At 32.3% G+C, this 6,983-nt stretch overlaps 1 long non-coding RNA gene across 1 annotated transcript; it reads right to left on the bottom strand.

Moving 5' to 3' along the window:
- Positions 1 to 4,986: 4,986 nt before the first annotated feature.
- LOC127092585 (uncharacterized) lies at positions 4,987 to 5,724 on the bottom strand. The gene is made up of 2 exons (XR_007792221.1): positions 5,560 to 5,724; positions 4,987 to 5,395 (listed from the first exon to the last, which is right to left on the bottom strand). It is a non-coding gene; the product is annotated as an uncharacterized LOC127092585 (long non-coding RNA).
- Between the last annotated feature and the right edge of the window lie 1,259 nt (positions 5,725 to 6,983).

Below are 6,983 nucleotides of genomic sequence, written 5' to 3'. Positions count from 1 at the left end.
ATTGAAATAGGCTGAAACTTAAAACACGATAGTTGAATTTTCTGGAAAAATTTCAAGTTGCAGCAGGGGTTTCTTGGCTCTCCAAAGCTTGCAAATGAAGACAATAACTTCCTCTATTTATAGGGAATATGATTGAATCCAAATACGTGTGGAATGATGCTGAATTCGTGAAAAACGAATTTGATCCAAGTGTGTGAAAAGTGTGACTTGAAACTCCTCAAAACTTAGCCAAATGATGTGTTTTAAGTGTCGATTCACTTCTGGAGGTTTGTTAAAACATGTTTAGGACCAAAAACACTTGCTAAATTGGCTTTAAATTGAGTTTAGTCATGATCAAATTTCGGGCAATGGTAATTTCTTCAGTTTCAAGTCACCATGTTCAACTCAATGGGGCATCCTACTCAAGAGGCTTTTTTATCCCATTCTTCTTGCAATATGTTAACATCATGGCCAATATTACAATGAGCCAAGAAAGGTTGCATTTGGATGTTTGAACACAAAATTATGGTGTGTTGAAGTTGGCATAAAATATTGGCTCCATAACTTAGAAAAAATTGAGTGTTTCATGGCTGAAAATGACCTATAATGTCCCAATGAATTCCATGGCCTTCCAAGCATAATTTGACCTTGGTCCTTTAAGAAAACTTGTAGAAGGTATCACCAATGGCATTGTGCAAAAAAAAACAGCTTCATATGCTAAAAATTAAAGAAGTTATGATCTTTGAAAGTTGGCAAAAAGTCACTTGAAAATAGGTCAAATTTCACTAAGTCCATAAATGACCTATAATGTCTCCAAACTTTTGATGATCCTCCAAGTATAATTGGATCTTGTCATGTAAAGATAAGTTGTGGAGGATGTTGATAAGAGTCATATTCAAAAAGGGGAATTCAAAAACGTTTATAATTGAAGAAGTTGTGATCCTTGGAACCTTGACTTTAAAATGTTGACTTTTAGGTCAAACCACTTGGAACAAGCTTGTACACTTGGACTTTCCTTGCATTTCAAAGCACATGGGTGATCATATGAACTCAATATAAGGTGTACTTGATTATATATTGATTAGTTTGCTCAAAGCTTGAAGTTACTTGTTGAAGAAGGCATGGAAATAAACACATGAACCTTAGACTTTTCTTGAGAAGTAAGCCACCACACTTTGAGATGCTTTTGACTTGTGGAGCCCTACCTTGCACATTAAACTTAAGGAAAGCAATACATATTTTTTTATTAGTGGTTAGATAAGCAATGAATCAAATAAACACAAAGGTAAAACAAAGAGGTGCTTGGTGATCCCTGCAAGAAGCAAACCCAAAGATGGTTAAGGGAAGGGCCAAGATGTGACCTTGTTTGTATGCAAAAGATGCAAATGGGATGTGGGAACTTAGGGTTAAAAATTAGGGTATGACACCATGTAGATACTGAGCCAATCAATGTAATTGAGGAATTAAAGGATTCAAAGTGGATACAAGTCATATGGAGGAACTGGAGTCCATAGAAGTAAACAAAACATGATTACTAGTCAAATTGTTGTAAGGTAAGAAGGAAATTAATGTGAAGTGGTTTTACAAAGTAAAGTTAAATCCAAAAGGAGAAGTAACCAGACATAAAGATAGACTTGTATCCAAAGGATTTCTTCAGATAGAAGGAATCCAATTTGATGAAGTTTTTGCACCAGTTGTTAGGATCGAAACAATCAGGTTGGTTGTTGGCCTAACAAACATGAAAAACTAGTATATGTGTCAGATGGATGTGAAATGTGCATTTCTGAATGGATCCTTAGATGAAGTAGTTAATGTACCAAAACTGGTTGGTTTTGTGAAGTAAGGCCAAGAAATCAAGGTATACATGTTGGATAAAGCTCTGTATGGACTCAAACAAGCCCGAAGTGCTTGGAATAAGAAGATAGATGGATTTCTAAGGGAGAAAGAATTTATAAAGTGCACAATTGAGTATGGAGTATATGTTAGGAGAAGCATGAGTGAACTTCTTATACTATGTCTCTATGTTGATGACATGTTGATAACATGAAGCTGCAAGAAGAGATCGAAAATTTTAAATGTGACCTGAGCAAGGACTTTAATATGTCTTACCTAGGAAACATTTCATATTTCCTTGGCATCGAATTCTACAAGAGTAGTAGAGGGTTGATGTTGCACCAAAAAATATATGCAAGTGAGATACTCAAGAGATTTTAGCTGGAGGAATGCAATGTAACTTCGACACCAGCTGAAAAAAGATTATAACTGACAAAGGATCCATATGGCGATGAAGTGGATCCAACTCAGTATAGAAGAATCATTGGATCATTAAGATAACTTTATCACACAAGGCCTGGTCTAGCATAAAGTGTAGGTATGGTGAGTAGATTCATGAACAGGCCAAAGGTATATCACCTTGCAGCCACACAGAAGATACTAAGGCATCTCAAAGGAACTCTCGACTATGGCATTTTGTTTCCTGCAAGAGATGAATGAAAGGAATGCAAACTAGTGGGATACACTGACTCGAGTTGGTATGGTGATGTAGAAGATAGAAAATTCACAGTTGGTTACGTGTTTATGCTAGGTGGTGCACCACTTTCTTGGAGCTCTAGAAAAGAGTCAGTTGTAGTGTTATCATCATGTGAGATTGAGTACATAGTCGCCTCTCTTTGTGCATGTTAAGCAACATGGATGGTGAATCTTATTAAAGACATTGCAGGTGAAAGTCATGGATAAATGATCATGAAAATCAACAACATGACTACTATCAATTTGGCCAAGAATCTGAAAACACATGGAAGAAGCAAACACATTGAGATGAGATTCCATTATCTTAGAGAGCAAGTATCGAGTGTAAACTTGAACTTGGAATATTGTAGAAATGAGAATCAGATTGAAGATATCATGACGAAGGTTGTGCGGGTGGAATTGTTCAAGAGATTGAGCACTATGATAAATGTAGATAGCTTAGACAAATGAACTATGTGGCATGTTAAATGTGTAATTCTTTATGTTAATCGAGTTTGTAAAGTTTAGGATTCGACTGAGTTAAAGTTGAATATGTTCGAGATATTAGTAGTTGAATATGGATGTATTCGTCAAAAGGTGGAATACATTTTATAGGAGAAGAAGGTGAACATATTCGACAGAGAGTCAAATACGGTTATTCGAAATTGGAGTAGCTAGTATTCGACAGAGTTAAATAACAAGAACAACAAGAACAACAAGAACAACAAGAACAACAATAACAACAATAACAACAACAAGAACTAACTTTGCTAAGTTGAATCCATCATTTTTATGTCTCGTTCAATTTTGAGAAGAGGTGATGAAGTTCTGAAACTCGTTAATGGAAGACATTTTTTTGAGTTTCGTTTATGGAAGAAATGATGTTTTTAAGTTTAGTTTGGTGGAGGAATAATGTTTCATAAATGAAAGAAGTTTGAAGGCAGAAGATGAAGTTTGTCTAAATACATCTAGGAAAAAAGTAAATGAACTAAGAGCGTTGTATATCTTTAAAAAATATAAGAAGGCGCCACTTTTCACCACGGTTGGAATTCTAATTGTAGTGAAAAGTGGCTTAAAAATAAGTAAGAAAAACCAAAAATATCAAGATTTGAACTCAAGACTTACGCTACTTTTCACCACAATTGAAATTTAAACTGCAATTAAAAGTGGTCTTCTTACTTTTCATCACGTTGTCATTAAGGATCGTAGTGAAAAATGTTTTAATAAAATAAAATAAAAATACAGAGGCCTAAATATCACATATTACTTTGATTGATTCAAATATCTTAAATAATATCATATTACGAAATATTTTTTTTAGTAATGTTGTAATCTATACTCCTACGACGTATCCGATACTATAAAACATGTTAAGGATAAATGATATCTCTATTTTTTTAATTAATTTATTATTTTCCTTTATTGTAATATGCAAATTTCAAATATTGACTTTTTAAAAAAAAAAATAATGTAATAATTATATTTATAAACTAATTATATAAATTTAGACACAATTAATTATATACGAATTATTTATATTTAATAATTGACTATATAAATAGTTATATGGTTTCATTTAATCAAAAAGTGAAGATATTGTTAGATTTGATATCTTATTTGAGTTTAAATTAAAATTTTATATAATATTATTAAATTTGACCCCTTACTTTAAATTTGAATTTGTAATTTCAAAGTTGATTGAGTAAATTTTATTATTATTATTATTATTATTATTATTATTATTATTATTATAAACAAACAAATATAAAAGTCTAAAAACTCCTTCAATTATGTTATAATTTTACTTATTTTTTACAAGTTTTTACAAGGTGATTTAAACGTAGGTGATGTCCGTTGGTCACTTTACTAAAGAATATAGGAAGGGATGAAGAAAGATCATGCACTCATTATTTATTTGGAGGTAACACCTCATGACATATATAATAAAGTAGTGAGGCCCATTTATATCCACGTAGCAGCCATTGTTCCATTAGCCACTAGTGTAGTAGATTCATTTAACAACTAGTAATAAATTACATTCAATAAATAAATAGTATTTCTTTTTTTTTATAGATTACTTGAGAAAGTGGGACAAGCATGCTCTTTAGTCACTATCTAAGTGAGACACAGAAAAATCTCACCCATAAGGGAAATATGTGTCACAATAACTAATCATGTGAGTTGGACTTTTGAAATTCATTGTATATTAAATCGAGAAAAAGAAACAAGAATGAATGGATAGAAAATGGTGGTGGGCTCCACCTTACTATTTAAATAATTCAGTTAATCGTTTGGGGTCCACATTGGCTTTTATTTAATAAATAATGGTGACTGTAACTGAGAACAATATCTATCAAAATCTCTTCAAGATTTCACAATTGGAGTAGTGGTGCCATAAATTGCTTTGAATACAATAATGTCTAAATTGTAGTTGACCCAATACTTAAATTTTTTACTAATAAGCCTCCCTATTTATTTTGATAGTTTATCGGATTTAAATTAATAAAAAATTAACTTATTTATGAATAATTTAAACAAATTAGTGGTACACTCAAGTTGGGACAAATAATCAGAAAAAAACTGTCAATACAGAAGAAGACTAATACTAACCATTGGGGACCCTTCCCTTATCTTGAAGAACCACTGGTTAATTTCCACTGTCTAAAACAAATTCAGTAAATGAATCCATCAATGACTCAATTGAAATGGAACATCTCACTATGAATGAAATTTTCTGACTCCAAATTATCAAAAAAAGTTTCAAAAAAATCCACATGAAATTAATATTACTATTCTGGGAGAAAAACGTTAACTGAATTACATGAATGAAACTACCCATTACTCCGAAGTTTGTATTCTGTAGCAAAATGGTACCTAGAAACTGGTCTGGTCTGGTTGGAAACAGAACCTGGAACAATTTGTTACTGTTAGACCCTTTCATTTCAGAAAGAATCATGATCATGAATATTTATAAAAACGTGTTACGATGCAAAAAAGGTAATGCTTCAATTTAGAAAGAAAAAAAAACAGAAGATATTAAATAGGACAGAGAAGAAGAGAGATCAGTAGTACTGTGCCGCAGGTGAAGCAGGAAATTGTGGTGTTCCCTAGCCAGGCAGAGTTGTTTGTTTGTTTGTTTCTGATCATGACTTCCAGTCCAGCTCACAGCTGGTGGATTATATGACAGTTGAGTTGAGACTCATTCAAATATTTTCATTTTGATGCAACATGTACCTCTCTCTCTTTCTCTCCTATTTATATTTATAGAGAGGGCAAAATAAAATAAAATATCCATCAAATATTTATCATTAAAATAACATTATTAATTACTAATAGTCAATATCTGTCAAAAGAAAAAACAGTAGTCAATAAAAAAACTTCAAATATTTTTAATAAGAATATGCTATTTTTAAATTTTAAATTAATTACCATATACTCCTTCATACTCTACTTCACATCAATAATAATGGAGTAAATATGCTTATAAATATAATTTTTTATTTAAATTTTTTGGTGTTAGAGAATGAAATCAATTTGAAGGGGTATTCGAACCATACTTATAAAATATATTTATGTTTTTGTTTCGAATGGTTGTATTCAAATCAAAATTTTAAAAATCACTTAATTCAAATCAACCTTGATGTGATTCGAAATTTAAATTATGTCTGATTTTTTAATTTATTTAAAATTATATTTTTTAAAAATGAGAGAACAAAGTTATTTTTTGGTGTTAGAGAATCAAATCAATTTTTATAAATATGCTAACAAAGTTATTTTATCTGATTTTTTAATTTATTTAAAATTATATTTTTCAAAAATGAGAGAACAAAGTTTTTTGGATTTGAGAGTGTATCAATATAATTTTATTAGGCTCTAAGTAAGGATAAGATAAGACGAAGAAGGAAAAGTCAGACATATCGGGCTAGGCGAGTATTCAGATAAGACCATAGGTCGTCTAAGACTTTGCCCCATGACATCAGCCGATGGGCGATATCCGTCCGACATGGGTACCTAGTCTCCCTATTGGACTTGGGTCATCCGAATTAACTTCACTCATGCAGTGAAGGTGTGCAGTGACGTGTTCCAAATGTCAATTGATTTGGGGTCAATCAAAGGGAGAAAACCGCTTTCCTCACGATCCTAGGAAACTAAGTATTTCAATGACCACATTCCTTGGTGGTGAAACTAGGGCAAGCCATCTCTGGCTTCCTAAATCACATCCAATAAGCCTCTGTAAATATCTCATTCCCGGAATGAGAGAGGGGGGATCTAATTTCCCTTAACGGGTACACAAAGTTTCTCACCACTCTACGTGAGCCAACATTACCCTTAAACACACAGGACAATCCTACACAACATGAGGTTGTCATCATTCCATTTTTTTAGCATGTATAATTGGCGTCCACCATGTGACCCCAGTAAAACTAACATGAGTTTCAAGTTAAATATGAGTGACGTCACTGCTAGTGGCGACTGCGATAACGATGATCAAAGGG

Source organism: Lathyrus oleraceus, chromosome 6 (genome assembly GCF_024323335.1).
Source record: "Lathyrus oleraceus cultivar Zhongwan6 chromosome 6, CAAS_Psat_ZW6_1.0, whole genome shotgun sequence".
Taxonomy (NCBI): domain Eukaryota; kingdom Viridiplantae; phylum Streptophyta; class Magnoliopsida; order Fabales; family Fabaceae; genus Lathyrus; species Lathyrus oleraceus.
Note: the sequence above shows the minus strand (reverse complement) of the source record. Positions and strands in the feature narration are given on the sequence as shown.